Source organism: Erinaceus europaeus, chromosome 20, assembly GCF_950295315.1.
Source record: "Erinaceus europaeus chromosome 20, mEriEur2.1, whole genome shotgun sequence".
NCBI classification, from domain to species: domain Eukaryota; kingdom Metazoa; phylum Chordata; class Mammalia; order Eulipotyphla; family Erinaceidae; genus Erinaceus; species Erinaceus europaeus.
The window spans coordinates 12,215,774-12,232,248 of record NC_080181.1 but is presented as its reverse complement, the minus strand read 5'-3'; the positions used below and the strand labels follow the sequence as shown (position 1 = coordinate 12,232,248).

At 53.9% G+C, this 16,475-nt stretch overlaps 1 long non-coding RNA gene across 1 annotated transcript in view; it reads right to left on the bottom strand.

Annotated features, from left to right (window-relative positions):
• Positions 1–1,768: 1,768 nt before the first annotated feature.
• LOC132534984 (uncharacterized) overlaps positions 1,769–16,475 on the bottom strand; it is a 288,127-nt gene continuing 273,420 nt past the window's right edge. The window contains exons 3-4 of the long non-coding RNA XR_009546747.1: positions 9,931–10,208; positions 1,769–1,809 (exon numbers count right to left, since the gene is read on the bottom strand). This is a non-coding gene — a long non-coding RNA (uncharacterized LOC132534984). The remainder of the gene's footprint in view (positions 1,810–9,930; positions 10,209–16,475) is intronic.

Here is a 16,475-nt window from a genome sequence, read left to right as displayed (position 1 = left end):
GGAAAAATGGCTTCCAGGAGCAGTGGACTCGTAGTGCAGGCACCGAGCCCCAGTGATAAGCCCAGAGGCAAAGGAAAAAGAACTCACGGTTCGTCGTCTCCTCAGCTGCTTGGTGCAGCGTGGTCACCAGACGCTGCTCCTCACACTTCCCCTGGTGGTCACTCCTGCTGGACGTGGCTCTGAAGCGGACAGGAGCAGGTGACCCTCCCTGTTCACTCAGCCCCCACCCCCCACCCGGGTGGGGCTACTCCCCACGCCTCCTCTCTCAGACCCAGCAAACAGCGGCTCCCCAACATGGGAGTGGGCAGCATGGGGGGGCAGTACTGATTTAATCCCACTGCCAAGCGGCTGTTACACATGGGCACAACACTTGACAGCACGTCGACCAGAGCAGAGTGCAGGACAATTTCAAGAGGTCGCCAGCGTTCTGAGCGGCGCCCTGACTGAAATGCTCCCTCAGGGCTCCGTCCTCCTTAAAAGCCTTTTGGAGCTCAGAGGAGTTTGCTCCTCACACTGAGGCAGAATACAGCCCTGGGCGGGGTGGGAGAGGGAGAACACTGATGCCCAGTCAGAGTTCTCGGTCGGTCTCATGTCTACTGACTGAAGGGCTCAGCTCCCCAGTTCCTGAAGAACGGCTGCTGGTATGAGGCTCACAGCACAAATCGCTAACCCGCACAGCCGTGGTTTGAGAGAGAGAGAGGGGTGATATGTAGATGTATGTTTTGGCACTAGGGTTGTTGCTGGGGCTTGATGCCTACATGGCGAATCCACAGCTCCTGGTGGGTATCCCCCCTTTTCTTTTGGCGGGACAGAGAGAAATTGAGAGGGGGAAGGCAGGGAGAGAGGGAGAGAAGCAGAGAGACACTTGCAGACCTGCTTCACTGCTCATGAAACTTCCCCCTTGGAGGTGGGGACCAGGGACTTGAATCCGGGTCCTTGGCATGTCACTTCTGTGCACCCTGGGTGCACCCTGTCCGCCCCGCATGTTTGTTTCCTTGGGAAGGGAGCCGGGGCTCAGAGGACGGTCCCTGCAGCCCTGGCTGAGCTCCCGGGGAGCAGTTCCTTTGAACCAGACACACTTCACGACCCGGTTTTACCTTGTCCTGTGACGATTTTGTCCGGAAATGTCCTCAGGTTGCTGGGGATCTCCCGGGCGCCAGGCAGCCAGCAGCATCCCTGCAAGAGAGCAGACACAGCGGGAGCGAGGTTCTGGACACCCCCACCCCCAGCGTGCGTGACTGGGGCCAAAAGCCTTGGGGCCGGGGGGCTGGGGACCGGCTCTCTGAATGTGGACGACCGACCGAGGCTGACGCTCATGCCTGCTGAGGAGGCAGCTGCGGCTCTCCTCCAGGGGACGCTTACTGAGGGGCTGCCACGTTCTGGGCACTCTGGGTGCTGGAGATGCGACAGGAACAACACCCACAAAACCGGTCCTTAGCTTACCCGGCAGAGTGCACACCTCGCTATGGCTCGGACCCAGGTTGCAGCCCCCAGAGCCACACTTGGGGACACTAAGCCTAGCGCCTAGGGGGACTCTGAACGGCGGAGCAGTGCTGTGGTGCCTCTGTCTGTCTAATGGAGACTGACAGGACAAAAGGCTGCTGGGAAAGAGGAACAACCACCACCTCCACCAGAAAACTGTCTCCTTGGGAGCCAGGGGTCAGACTCACACAGGAAGACAACATCCACACGCGGCGGCGGCGGCGGCGGCGGCGGCGGGCCCACAACCAGGAAAGGCTGCTGGAGCTCGAGGGGGCAGGCGGGTCGGGGAGCTCCAGGAAGGGGGGGCTGCAACGTTTGCTGTGGTTTCTACGTAGAATGGAGACAGAGACAGAAAGAGAAAGAGAGAGAAAGAGAGAGAGAGAGAGAGAGAGAGAGAGAGAGAAAGCAAGCAGGAGGGAAAGTCCGCAAGAGTGAGATCTTCCGGTAACGCAGGATTTCCGCAATCTACCACAAGTGAGGAGGCCTGGGACCAATTGCATTAGGGGAACGGGGCCCAGCTGTGTGGCAGCATGTTGATGCCTGGAAGGGACACCTCTAGGCCTCCAGGAGGCGACCAGCAAGCCATCTCCTCCACAACCAGAGGGAAGCAGGGGGAGGGAGCCCCCCACCCGGGCTTCTCTCGGCTTCTCTCGAGGCAGCGGCAGCAGCTCTGAGCTCAGCAGACCCTCAACTTGCGCCCAACCCTCAGATCTCACGGCGGGGCCTCTGGACCTCAGGGTCAGGATACCCAGGAGGCTTCCAGAGACCGAAGCCCTGGGTGGGTACAGTGGGTCCAGCTGGGCACAGGGAGTTACAAGGTCCAGTTCCATGGCCCAAGCACAGATGCCTTCTAGTAACCACCGGGTGCCTCTTTTTTGTCCTCCAAATTCAAAAGCACCTTAAAGGAACGAGAGGGAGTTGCATTTAATGGAGGTTCAGACCTGCCTCCTTTCTGCACGTGAAAAGTGCCCCTTCTGTAATGCAGACGGGACCTCCCTGGGAGCAGGGACTGAGTCGGCTTTCTCCAGGGGAGACACACCTCTCTGGGCGACCAGGCAGGCGGGAGCCCCTCCTCTGCCTTTGCTGTAACCCTCCCTCTGGTGGTCTTTGTTTCCGTTTTATTCTTTTGGCCACTGGAGGGCCCTCCAGACAGAGGATGACAAGGAGGCTCCCAAATGTGCTTCCAGCCCAGGCTGAGGCTCACACCCAGGTTTCCGAGCATGCGGCGTTTCATGCAGCTCGGAGGTGACTAGGGAGAGGAGGGGCAGCACCGATGGGTCTATTATTTAGAGTTTCAGCATGAAAGGAGCCTCTGTTTAAAAGAGCGGCCCTTGGATCGCAGTCTGTCTGGAGCTGGGAAGGAGGTGCTCAAGCTTGTCTGCGGAGAACGCTCTTGCAGAAGTCAGCGCAGCTTAGGAGAGCAGAGCTTTGAACAAAGGTGATTTCCGGGTGTGAAGAGAATCACACCGACATGTATGGCACTAAGTGGGGTAGCAGGATTTGTTTCCGAGCGAAGCAAAGAGCTTGGCCAGGAGCGGGAGAGTGGGCTAGACGCGTGGCCTCCTCTAGCCCCCAAGGAAGCCTGGATTCTGGCGCTTACTCGCACGCCCCATGTTCTCTCCTGCAGGCCCTCTACCTTATTGTTCAGAGGGCTCCTGCTCAGAGCGAGTGGTGGCCAAGTGCTCAGAATCCTCAGCTCCACGATGGCAGTGCAGCCTGAAGAAGCCCACCTCCAGTTCCCAGAGGCTGGCATACCAGGTCTGCTGCAAAATGGGCAGAAATGGGGGGGAAAGTGTCAAGAGAAGAGTTCAGGAAACAAAGACACGCCAGTGACCAGGCTCCCTCGGTGCATAAAACAAAGGAAATTCTCTCCGTGGCAGATCAATACCCAGCCACACTGAAGTCAAGTCTCCTGCTCTAACCTCTAGAGGCTTGAAACAGAACCTGATATTGTTGTATTGATCTGCACGTTTCTCCTAACCGAGTAATTTTCCGACACCAGGGCAGGGATGCTGCAGGTCACAGGTGACAGCGAGGCCTGGCGGCGGTCCTGAGAGGGAGTCCGGACCTGCAAGGTGTGAGAACTAGGCAGGTGGACGAGGTCCCAGGATGTGGCTGGTGTATGTGGGCCCTGAGGCCCGCGCTGTTCTTGTCCTATTTGTCTGCACAAGGGGAAGGGACCACTTTCTTTCTCTCCTCTCCACGGCAGCCAGGCCCCAAGCCCCAGGCCTGGGCAGAGGGCGGCTTTCCTGTGTTCACACATGGGGGTGAAATGGAAACCTGAGAAGTGGACCCTTGTAGAGGACGCTAGTTTCTCTCTGAGTTCGGTTGCCAGAGGCGAGGTGGGCACCAAGGAACAGAAGGGTGGGCTTCACCTAGAACGAGGAGTCCTTCCACACGGGCACCGAGAGGCCCAGCTGAAGAGTCCTCCCGGCATCTGCAAGGCCGGGCCTTGCCACGTGTCCAAAGCCTGTCTGTCCCTGTCTCTGTCTCTGTCTCACTGAAACCACACGTTCAGGGGACTGTGTGGGATATGGGGCGAATCAGACTGCTCAAAACCGCACCCCAGACACAGAGACAAGGTGGACCCGGGCTCCGTGATCCTCTCCCTGCCTCAGACGCCACAGCTGTCAGTCCCAGCACACCGCTGACCCCAGCAGCCTCTCCCTCTGACACTGGGTGTGACCCGCAGCGGGCACCGGGCACCGGGCAGGCGGGCCGAGCCCCCGTGCTGACCGCGGCGATCCCCGTGGGCCGGGCTGGGGGCAGGGGAGGAGCAGGGGGGGCGGTTGGGAGTTTTTCCTGGAGTAGCAGTTCCTTTGTTCTGCTAGATTTCAGCCTGCAGGAATGGCAAATTTGTCTGCGAGCCTCCAGGAGCCCCTCCCCTCCCCTCCCACCTGCACCCCTCCTCCCCAACCTGGCCGTCCATTTGCTGCTTCTCTCTCCTCCTCTTCCTCGGCCACAGAGCGGCCCCGGGTGGGGGCACAGAGCTCTTTGTCGGGAACCCTCGGAGACAACAGGGAATTGCACCGTGCCGGGGGTTCAGGCGGGCCCCCCACCTGTGGATCACCCCCTTCCCGGGGCGACCCGCCGGCGGCGGCATTGTGCAGGGGCCGCCCGCGTTTCCGCCCGCGCCCGGCAGGTGGCGCCCGCGAGCCCCCCGCGGCTCTAAAGCGAAAACAGATGTTTCCATCAGGCTGGCGCGGGCATGTGACTTGCGGTTCAGCGGTGGGCCGACATAACCCGGAGTTGTGCGGGTCCTGCTTCCCCCCGCCAAGTCAAAGCCCTGCCCCTGCCCCTGCCCCTGCCCCTGCCCTGCCCCTGCCCCGTCCGAGCCCCGGGCACCCGCCCTGCTCAGCCCAGCGGCTCCATGCAGCCCGGCTGGAGTCCTCCCTGCCCCCCCCCCCCCGCCTCCTTTCCTCCCTTTCTCCTCTAGCCGTCTTTACCCCAAGGCTGGGGAGAGGCGCTAGCTTTCCAAAATCGTCGTGGTCCGGGGACATGTCCGGCGCCCCCAGGCCCGAGGCCAGGAGGTGGGCGGTGGGAGCAACTGAACTCGGAGGCCGCCGGGGCAGCGCCGGTTCCCCAGACCCCCGCCAGGGGGCAGCATCGGCCCGGCCGGGCCCCACCGCTGGCCGGGCCCCAACGCGGGGCCCTTTTACTTTCCGTGGCCTCAAAATTATTAGTTCCAGATGAGTTCTTGCAATTGTAATATTTGGTTTAACCCAATCTGCCCAATTGCGTCAGCACACGTCCAAACGCAGCCGTCTGAAGTCTAACCAGACATCAGAGGCATGTTGGGGTGGGGTGGGCTGGGGGGCGTCAGCATTCCTTACCCTTTGAAAGAATTGGGGAAAAAATAAATAAGGAGGAGGTTGATTTATCCCCCAAACGAAAGAAGGGTGATCCAGCCTGGGGCTGGGCAGCCTGACAGAGCGAGAGGAGAGGGGACACTGGGGGAAGAAGGCAGAACAATAGAACTTTGTGGGCTTGCGGCCACTAGAGTGGGACTGGATTTATTTGTCCAAGTAGGAAGGGGCCGCGGGGCTCTTTGAAGGTCAGAGCAAATAAGCAGAGCTGGTGGACATTTGGTTTTCTGAGAGAAGAGCCCTTCAAGTCACGTAGCTGCTATTGTCAGACAAAACGCAGGCGAGCTGGCGGCCGGCTGCCGCTGGGCCTCGGCTTGCTCCGGAAGGGGACCCCAAGAAGAGGAGCCACCCTGTGTTAACACAGGGCTTGGAGGGCACCACGGGTGTCTGCGCTGAGGAGTCAGACTGGGTTTGTTAGGGACCTGTTAGAAGACTCCTGTTGTGCTCTGAGTGGTGGACCTGCAGGAGTCCCCCGTGTGTCTGCTAGACAGCTTGTCATCAGCCAGGGCGGCACCTTGGCGTGACACCTGGGAGACCAGGTCGGCAGAGGCCAAGCTGAGGGGCTCCCTCTGAGCCCTGGGGAAGAGTGTGTGGAGGCAGCCCAGGAATCCTGCTCCAGCCACCAGGCGAGAAAGGGTGCCTGACTCCTCTTAGGATAAGAAACAGAAAGAAACAGGCATTAAGAGGCGGCCTGTGCTACGTAGTCACCCCTACCCTGCCTACACCCCAATTTTAAAGCTGGGCTCAAATGCTCCAACATGGCTCTCACGGCTGCACAGTGATTCCCGCGAGCCAGCTCCAGGGAGCCTGGCCGTTTCCTGACAGGTCTTTGGCTCTACACGGAACGGATCAAAAGCCAGCACCCGGCCGGCAGATGCTGAGTCCTGCGTGGGGGCTGGGCTGGGTCTGGCGGCAGGCAGACAGCAGCGGGTCGGCCGGCCGTCTTGCTGGATGTGGTGGGGACCCTGCTCCCCATCTCCTGCTCCGGTGGCCACCCCACTGCCCAGGTTAGACACGGGAAGGGGGCCGGAGCCTCCACACAGCTGGCCAGAGTTCAGGGACCCAAGCTTCCTGCTGCTTTTCCTTTCAGTTTGAAAAAACAGGCAGGCGTCTCCCCACAGGTTGCTGCTGGGAAGATTCACAGAGTCCCACCTGCGTCCCAAGGGAGGCTCAGCACCAGCCTCACTCTGCACGGGGCACTGCTGGGAAATGCCAGTGCTCCTCTCCACTGTCACACGGACTCCATTTCCTTCAGACACCAGAGTCTGGAAATCCTATTACCGATTCTCTCTTCTGCCGCGGTTACTGCTGGGATGGGAAGCGGCGCCTGCACAATCCCACTCTTAGTGACTTCTTTTTCTTTTTAGGTGGAGGGGGGAGAGGAAGAGGGGGAGACAGAAGGACAAACACCCTAGCACTGCTCCCCTGTGCATGAGACCTGCCCCTGCAGACACTCCCACGTGGTGTCTCTGGTCCTCCTGTTGGTAGGGTGTGCGCACTACTGTGTGAGCCACCTCCAGGCTTACAAGCCTCAGGAACCCACCTGAGAGCTACTGAAATCAGAAGGAAGGGGGCATATGGACCATGCATTTTAACCCCACTACCCGCCATGACTGTGATCGACACCCACAGGCGCAGACACAAAACCGCCCAGACTTCGCTTGTTTTCTAGATGAGCTTCCTAAGAATTCAGTGGTCCGGTCAAGGTCACACAAGCCCAGCCTGCAGTTCCTGTGAAGAGCTCCGGCTCCCAGTGGCGCTGAGTATTGCTCATCTGTGAAGCACAAATGCCCTTCTCCTCACTCCCTGCCCCACCCCCCACCCCGCCCCCGACGTTCAGTGAATCTCTCCCACAACCACCGTCTGTACTGCTGCTAACTGTCTAAGACTAAAACCTTTCTCCGGTTTCCGTGCACGTTAAACTCAGAACTGGCAGGGAGAGTCCCCCTTCACGCTGAAGTCCGTTGGGCGTGACTCATGTTTCCAGAAGTGATTCAAACCTGCAACTGGCCATTATCATGGTGACCGCTGCTTTATTATTTATTTACTTTCAATATTTATATTTATATTGGATAGAGACAGAGAGACAACTGCAGCCCTGCTTCACTCCTAGTGAGGCTCTCTCCCTGCAGGTGCTTGACCAGGGGCTTGAACCTGGGTCCTTGCACACAGTAATGTGGGCACTTAACCAGGTGTACCACCACCTGACCCCCCGTGACAGCTGCTTTACAAATTCCTGTTTTTATTTTTTGTTTGTTTTATGAGAAGAACAGTAGGGAGTAAGGCAAGTGAGCCCTAGAAAAGTTTAGGGCGCTTTCAGAATCGAGTAGCTGGCAGAGGCAAGATAAGTAAGGTGCACTGCACCCACCTCTCTGCCCTTGGGTTGGAAGGCTGGTCTCTGTCCACCTTCCCCCGTAACTGCCGCAGGCGTGGCTGGGGTCAGCCATTCCCCATCAGAGGCAATAAGCCCTCTCCAAAATTAGAGACCTCAGGTGCTTGGAAGTCAAAGTGACCCCAAGTCATTGGAAATAAGGCAGACAGTGCCCTGATCCTGTCACTGTGACCAGGCGAGGTTGAGAAGGAGTCGGGGGGGAGAAGGTTCCCTGAGAGACCTATACTGACAGCCACTACACCTCCCTGGACCTGCTGTGGCCCCAGGAATGCCAGGGACATGCCCACGAGTTCTCTTCTGGCTGTGATATTCTAGGAGGCAAGCGCTCCCCACTGCTAGGGACCTTCCCATGTTGTGTGGGATGCCAGGGGCCAGAGTCTCTGCTCCCGAGCCATTAGCACACTGGACTGAAGACTAGTGTGTGGCACGGCTGGGGAAGTCCGGAGGTGAGCAGCCCCAGAAAGATAGACGGCTATGTCTGCTGCCCAGTGCCCGGGACTGACCCTTGTAGGACACTGGCCCTTGCAGGCCAAGCCCTGCCGAGAGAAAGCTGGCCTTTCTTGGGCAAGCTTGCAGGAATGAACACCACACCTCTGCACTGGTGTCACTGGGCCGTCATCAGTACAGCGGAGAAGAACGTTTCTCCTGCATCTTCCCAGAGCAATCTGGGCGCCAGTGCTGTACTCTGTCCCATCCTATGGCTGCGACTCTTACTTGAGTTCTGCTGCCTCCTAGACTGGGGGCTCTGACGGACATGCTTGAGTCTCCGTGGCAGCCGGCTGGCCCTCCAGCATGGAGCACAAGGCCAGGCACTCGGTAGGTGCTGAACACCTGCAGAGAGAACAGCAGGGTGAATGGACGGCCAGAGAGAGAAGCCTCTTCTTGTTGGCACCCATTTGGATTTCTGCACCATTAGTCCCTCGTTGGAGTGCATAATTGAGAACTGACTGTTTGTGTGGAAATGCACAGCTATAAATAGGTCATGACTGTCTCTGTTACTGACGCTCCAATCCCGCCTTGCTGTGGGTGAGCAAGAGCTTTCACTGTGGCTCCCCAGGCCCACAGAAGCCCAGAGAAGCTCTGGAGGTGGTCCTCTGGGAAGTGTTTTTACCGGTGCCCACCCTGGAGATCAGCTCTGCCTTTGAAACTGTGCTGGGATCGCACATGTGTGAATTCAGAGCTTGGGAAAGGAGCAACGACATCCACTTTGGTAACCGGCCGGCGCTCCTGCGTGTGCCCCTTTCATTACTGGATCCGCCAGATCTGTAGCAAACAGTAATTAAGTCAAAGGACCGCTAGAGTCCCGTTCCTTCCTGGTCTATGGGAAAGGCACTGTCGTCACAGCTACAGGGTGTCACCATTCCAGCTCTGCTTCACACACCAGTGAACTGTGTGCAGAGTCACAGGATCCAACTTTAGGACACAAAGCAGTCTCCATGAAAAGCCCAGGCCAAGAACCACGGGGTCTGCCCTGATCACTAAATAACCGTCCTTTGTCCACATAACAGATGGTGGGTAATTGTGTTGGCTTGTGTATTCCGTCCTGGCACTAGTTCCTTGATTACTGTTTTCAAAATATTCTCTCTGTCCCAGCCTCCCACCCCCACCCCAAACCCCTGTTCTCAGAAAGATAGGGAATACGTGTTCAGTCGCTCTCACAATTCAGGACTAAGCTGACCCTATTTGTGAGATTCGTGTAGAAAACAAGTTTCACCTCGGATCAAATAACAGCTTAAAATCCCGTGTGGGGGCCAGGAGAAAGTGCCACTGGCAGCTTAACAGACTCTCCTGCCTGAGGCCCCAAAGGTTCCAGGTTCAAAGCCCAGCATCACCACACACCAGAACTGAGTTTTAGTACTAAAAAAGGGGGGGAGGGAGTTGGCGTGTGAGTAGTGGTAAGCCAAGTACAGTACACGTGTTACCATGCATGAGGACCCTGGTGCAAGGCCCCAGTCCCCACCTGCAGCAAGGGGGGAGCTTCGCAAGCAGTGGAGCTGTGTTGAGGTGCCTTTCTCTTTCCCCATCTAACTGTATTACGCTCTGACTCTATGGAAGGGAAGGAGGAAGGGAGAAAAGAAAAAGAAAATGGCGTCTGAGAAAGGTGGATTCCTCCTATAGGTACTGAGCCTCAGCAACAACCCAACTTGCCAGAAGGGGGGGGGGCAAGAGATGGATCACCCAACAGAGGACACACCGTGTGTGACAATCTGGGTTTGAGCCCCAGACTAGCAGACATCTGCACAGGGGAAGCTTCATGAGCAGGGGAGCAGTCCTGCAGTGTCTCTGTCTCTCATCCTCTCTCTCAAGAACAGTAAAGCCCACCAGGATAGGAGGAATTGTGCAGGTGCGTGAAGACTCAGAGATGACCCAGGCTTGAGTCCTCTGGCCACCACGTGGGGGCACCGCACAAGCGGAAGTGTCACAGCCCTGGAGTGGCGCTGTAGTAGCTCTCCTCTCTCCCCCTCTACCTGGAAAAAACAGACAAACAACAAGAGTCCATCAGGAGTGGTAGAAACATGCCGACATGCAGTTCAGTGAAGCCCTGGTGGGGGGAAACATCCCATGAGGGACAACTTGGCTTTGGGGGCTGGTTCCACTGAGCAAGAACGGACACCTGCTAGTAAAGAGATGAGAAGTCCTTCACAGAGTTGGGTTCCCAGGACTTGTCACCTCTCTTTCCTGCCTCCTAAAGCGGGAGCACAGGGCTTCTCCTCCAGCTGACTGAGGACTCGCACCAACACCCTCTCTGAGCGCTCTTCATGGAGCCACTTTGGGCCAGCTCAAGTCGGAGACATGCAGTGATGATTTCTTGAGCCATCCCGTGATCAAGACACGGTGCCAGGTGCCGTGGGCCCGAGACTGCGTGTTAGGCGCTGACCCTGCTACTCAGTGCCTCTGCAGCTCTCTGTCACATGTGCAGCCCAGCTTCTTACAGCGCCACAGAGCTGCTTTCTTCTGCAGACACGATTAGATAAACTGGTGCAGAGGAGGGAAATCTCAGGAAATAGGAACATGAGTAGAGTGGGAGAGATTATATTCACTTGAGTGCCTTAAATAAAAGTTGACAAAGAATAGTCGGTCTGTAAATTCAATTTTCGGAGACTCATTCCCTGGGAAATATTATCTGTAAGTCCTCTGGCATCAGGGACAGCCATCCTTCTGCCTGCCATCAAGAGGACTGGTGACGAGGAGGCTGTCAGTGGTCTGCTTTAATCATTTGGGGATCGTTCCTTGTCTTCAACTTTGGTGCCAGCGGCCCAGGGCCTGCGGAACACAGTCAGAGCTGCGGGTGCCGGGTAGAGACCTATTCAAGAGATTCTACAAGTGGTTACTGAACAGTGTTCTCGAGTGTTACTTGTGGGATCCTCTAGGTGACAGGGAGTGATACATCTGAAATGCATTTTGCTCCAGTTTCCCAGAGTTCATTCATTTCCCAGAGACATTTTCTGAGCCCCCGTGACTCTGGATGGTCCCAGGTTGTAACGCCGGGGTCCCCAGCCACCCCGTCTCACTGGGTTGCACTGCAGAAGCGTGGGCATCACTGAGCTCATTGTAAGGTCGGGCCGGCCCCAGCGTCACCCACTGTCAGAAAGATCCTGCACCTCAGCCTGAGAGTGAGGCAGTTCTCCCCTGTGGTCTTTGCTGGTTTTGTTTTTAAGGGTTTGCTTATTTCTTATGAAACAGAAAACTTTTTGCCCCAGAGACAGAGAAGCCAGGTCTCATTCTGGTACCTGCAATGCTGGGGGTTGAACTGGCGGCCTCAAGCAGGCAGGCCTTGAGCTCTCTGAGATGCTGAGCACCTCTGCAGGCATGGCTTCATGTTTGTATAGATTTACTGAGGAGGGGCGGAGAGAGAGAAAGGACCAGAGCATCACGCTGGCACAGGTGATGCTGGGGATTGAACTTCTAGAGATCTCATGCCTGAGGGCCCGTCCGTCACCTTATCCACTGTGCCACCTACTGGGCAATGAATGATTTTTAAAATTAAAAAAAATTTATTAGTGGTTTAATAATGACTTACAAGGCCATAAAATTACAGGGGAACAGTTCCACACTCACCCTCTGCCACAGCTCTCTGCCCTTCCTACTGCATCTGCCTCTCCTCCCTACACTCAAGCATAACCACCACCAGTTTTCACAAAATCTTAGTGGCAGCTTGACTATCTCTCTCTCTCTCAAACAATTTCATGTGTTCTAGTTCATTATATTGTACCTTTGAGGAAAATCATTCAGTAGTTGTACTCCAGAGAAATTCAGGCCATTTGGTAAATGATATAAACTATAACAAGAGTCCCTGAACACAAGCACCAAATTAAAGAACTTCAAGATATTATACATAATAAGAAGGATGAGAAAATCAATATATGATGTAGGAAAGATTAAGAAGTGCTAAAGAGGGGGGCTGGGTGGTAGCACAGCAGGTTACGCACATGTGGCGCAAAGCGCAAGGACTGGCATAAGGATCCCGGTTCCAGCCACCAGCTCCCCACCTGCAGGGGAGTCGTTTCACAGGCGGTGAAGCAGGTCTGTAGGTGTCTATCTTTCTCTCCCCCTCTCTGTCTTCTCCTCCTCTCCCCATTTCTCTCTGTCCTATCCAACAATGACAACAATAATAATAACTACAACAATAAAAACAACAAGGGCAACAAAAGGGAAAATAAATAAATTTTTTTTTAAAAAGTGTCAAAGAGTGGTCTGGGAGGTGGTGCAGTAGATAAAGCACTGGACTCTCAAGTATGAGGTTTTGAGTTCAGTCTCCAGCAGCACATGTACCAGAGTGATGTCTGGTTCTTTCTCTCTCTTCTCCTATCTTTCTCATTAATAAATAAATAAAATATTTTTTTAAAAAAGAAATGCTAAAGAGAAATTGGCATTTAAAAAGACAGAGGAGTGTATGTATTTAAATGTATATGTTGATTTACATTTTACATATAAATACATCTTTTTAAAACTGTTTTTGTGTCACAGTTTTTTGCGTGACCATCCTCTATCCATCCCTTCCTTCCCTTCCATGCTTTAGAGCTGTCTCGTACTTCTCTGGCTTGTGTTTCTGGGTCTGTGAGACTGCATCACTGTGTAGATCATTCAGTGCTCTTGCTTCTTCCTCTGTGGCCCTCCTCCCAGTAACTCCTGCAGGGCAGGTGAGCGATGGCAAACCCCCTTAGCCTACGTACGTCTGGTGCTGCTTTGGTTGCTCCGTCATTTCTGAGTGAGCCTTGCAGGGAAAGCATGGCTGGCAGTTGTTTTACTGTAAAACCTTGAGCACTCCACTTCACACTCTCCTGGAATCCATGGTTCCTACAGAAAAGTCTGACGCAAGTCTGACTCTACCGCCTTTGTCTCAGTCTTCTTTTCCCTAGCAGAACTGTAATTTTTTCTTTGTCCCTGACTTTTGGTAAGTTCACAATGATGTGCCTTGGTATAGGTCTATTCGGGTTCAGGGATCTGGGAGTTCTCTCTGCTTCCTGAGCACCTGCATCCTGATCATACCCTAGATTTGCAAACTTTCCTGCTAGTATTTTGTAAAATATGCTTGCTGCCTCCTTCTTTCTTTCCTCTCCTCCTGAGTCCCCTGTAATTCTGACATCTTCTTCTTTGATGGAGTAGTCAGTTTCTCCAAGAGTTGCTTCACTTTTCTTCTGAATCTTTTTCTCCTGCTGTGAAGTTAAACAGTGTTGTTGTTGTTTCGTCTTCTGTTTTCAACATGGACAAGTCTACTTCCTTGACTCGCTAATTGAGACTGAAAAGCATTCATAGTGTCTTTCACATCCTGCAACTTTTTCAACTTCTCTAGTTTCCTATCAAGTGACTCTTTGAAATCATGGGTTTCTTTCTTAATCCATTTCTCCATATTCAGTTGAGAACTTAATATTTCTTCAAATTTCCTGATAATGTATTTCCTAAATTCTTTCTCTGACAGCTCCACTAGTCTATACGATGATATGTTTGACCCTGTTTTGACTGTCCAAAACCAGAGCCTTCCTAGTTTTACTTATCTGTTTTGGTTTCTGTTGTTGGCCAACAGGCGGTGCTGGGTTCTGCTTTGCATGTGAATTGCAGGGAGAGGGGTTTTGAAGAAGTGACACAGTATGATCATGCCTGATGCCCCTTAAACAAAGCCCTAGGCCGTGGGGGTGGGGGAAGAATCAAGACCACCTTCTTTTCCCAGACTGATTTCTGAAAGTGAGAATTCTGTTGTGAGGTCAAAGCTATTTTTTCTCACCTGCAAGGCAGTCTGATCCCACTCATCAGTCTCCCTATGGCACTGGGGCACTTCAGAGTTTGGTAGGCTTCCTGGCTGCCACAAACATAGCTTAATTCTCTGCTTCCTCTGGAAGGCCCCCACAGGGCTTAGATTTACTCAACAGCCTGAGGCTTCTACAGCATGAACAGCAGTCTGTCCTCACTCTCTGCCCGCCCACATGCTGTCCGTGTGCGATCACCAGCCTTCTGACGGTGACACTCTGTCCTTTCCTAGAGACCCTAGCCGTTCTGCCATGAGAGTCACTGAGATGTTTTGTTGCGATATTTGTTTTCTGGGAGAGAGCTGACTTCTCAACACTCAGTCATCCATCTGAGCTCTGCCCCAGAAGTTGGCAAATGATGTTTTTTAAAGTGCCAAATCATCTTCCTGTCAATTCAGCCAGCCAAAAGGACTGTTGGAACATTGTTCCCTCTGCTCCTCGCCTTTCACCTGATCTCCACTGAGCTCCCCTTGTCCTAACCTTAGCAGGCTGGGTTTCCTTAATTTCCATTTATTTTCCTTCTTTAATACCATGCCAGAGAATGAACTAAGGATGTTGTACTTGGGTGATACTGCTGACAAATCTCCCTGGCCCAATTTTTTAAAATGGGTTTTCATTTAGGACCTTGAGAGCTTGTTTGGAGGTTCTAGCAGGGGAGCACAGCTACTCTTATACCCTCAACCGAAGACTGGGTCCGTCTCTATTCAGGGAAGGCCGTCCTCTTCAACTGAGCTCACAGCTTCGGGAGGGACGCACATGGAGCGGTGAGGGAGGAAGGGGACACCCGCCTACCCAGCCAGATCAGCCAAATCAACCCTGGCGATCAATGGGGTGACAGGTGTCGCAGCCAGATCGCCCTCACATCCAAGGGTTTTCATTTAAGAACTGTTTTACAAGACTGTTGTTATTTCAGGGGCATAATTTCACATCTCTCCTGAAATATGTGCTAACCCGCTCCCCCCAACACAGTATTCTTTTCTACGACAATACAGAGCCCTATATTCCATTTTTTTTAAATTATATATACAGGGGCCAGGCAGTAGTGCAGTGGGGTAAGTGCACATGGTATGAGGTGCAAGGACCGGCATAAGGATCCCAGTTCGAGCCCCCGGATCCCCACCTGCAGGGGGGTCGCTTCACAGGTGGCGAAGCAGGTCTGCAGGTGTCTGTCTTTCTCTCCTCCTCTCTGTCTTCCCCTCCTCTTTCCATTTCTCTCTGTCCTATCCAAGGACAACAGCAATAACAACAATAATAACAACAATAATGATAAATAACAAGCGCAACAAAAAGGGGAAAAATAGCCTCCAGAAGCAGTGGATTCGTGGTGCAGGCACTGAGCCCCAGTTGATAACCCTGGGGGCAAAAGAATATAAATAAATAAATAAATAAATAAATAAATACACACTTAGAGACAGGGAGAGGGGTAGAGACAGAAGAAAGAGAAAGAGAACCACCGTGAATGGAGCTTCCTTTCCCGTTACCTCGTGTTCCCATGGGGTGCCAGGGATGAGATCTGGCACTCCAGCAAGGCAAGCCTTGTCCTCTGTACTTGTTAGATTGCCTTGCAGCTCCCGGCTGCCTTACGTTTCACCAGACCCTTCTTGTCCTTTTCCACCTGGGTGAATGCTCGACCCTGAGGCTAGAGCTGGCATCCCTGTCTGTCCAAGCCTGTCACCATGCCATTCTTGCTGCTCTTATCTCTGAATTCCCCACCACAACTGTACGTGGTATGCATTCAATAAATATTTATTGCATCAACGGTTCATTTTCTCCTCTGCATTATATTCAAAAAGACTTAATTAAGAGATTAGCTACGTGAGACACTGTGCCAGCTGCCCTGCTGAGATAATTACATGAAGGATTCCTGTCCCTAAGTAGCTTAGCATCTAAAACTGTTAAACAGATATAAACATCTATTTGTAACAGACAGTGACCTGGGCTCTCAACCTGGAACCTATGGACAGATACCACCCCTCACCCTGTTGCCCTATGAAACCTCTAAAATTGTATGAAGCAGTGTATGTCTGTGTGTCTTCTGGGGCCATGGGCCTCAACCTTGAGAATCAGAGCAGTCAGAGGTGGAGAGAAGCAGGAGCCCCTGGGATTTATGCTGATTTACAGATGGGCTGGATGGAAAACCCGAGAGTAGAGACAGAAGCTAAACTCTCTTAGGCTTCGGGTCTTGGCAGTTGTGTGCTGGCCTGCAGTGGACTAAGGGGCTGGGAGTTTGGGGGTGGGACACGTGGGAGCAGACTTGGGGAGAGGAATACTAGCAGGTTGGAGGTGGGGAAGTCTGAGATGTTTACTGTGCATCCAAGTACAGATCCAATGGGCCACTCGATCTAAGGAGTAAGAGCTCATGTGGTATAACATGCACCTGCGGTGTGAGCCCCAGAGCCTCATGAGCTCCACAGATGGGGAAGCGGTGCGCTGCGGTGTCTCTCTCTCTTCTCCCCGTCCCCACCCCAGCACTCCCCCTTTCTGGTTTTA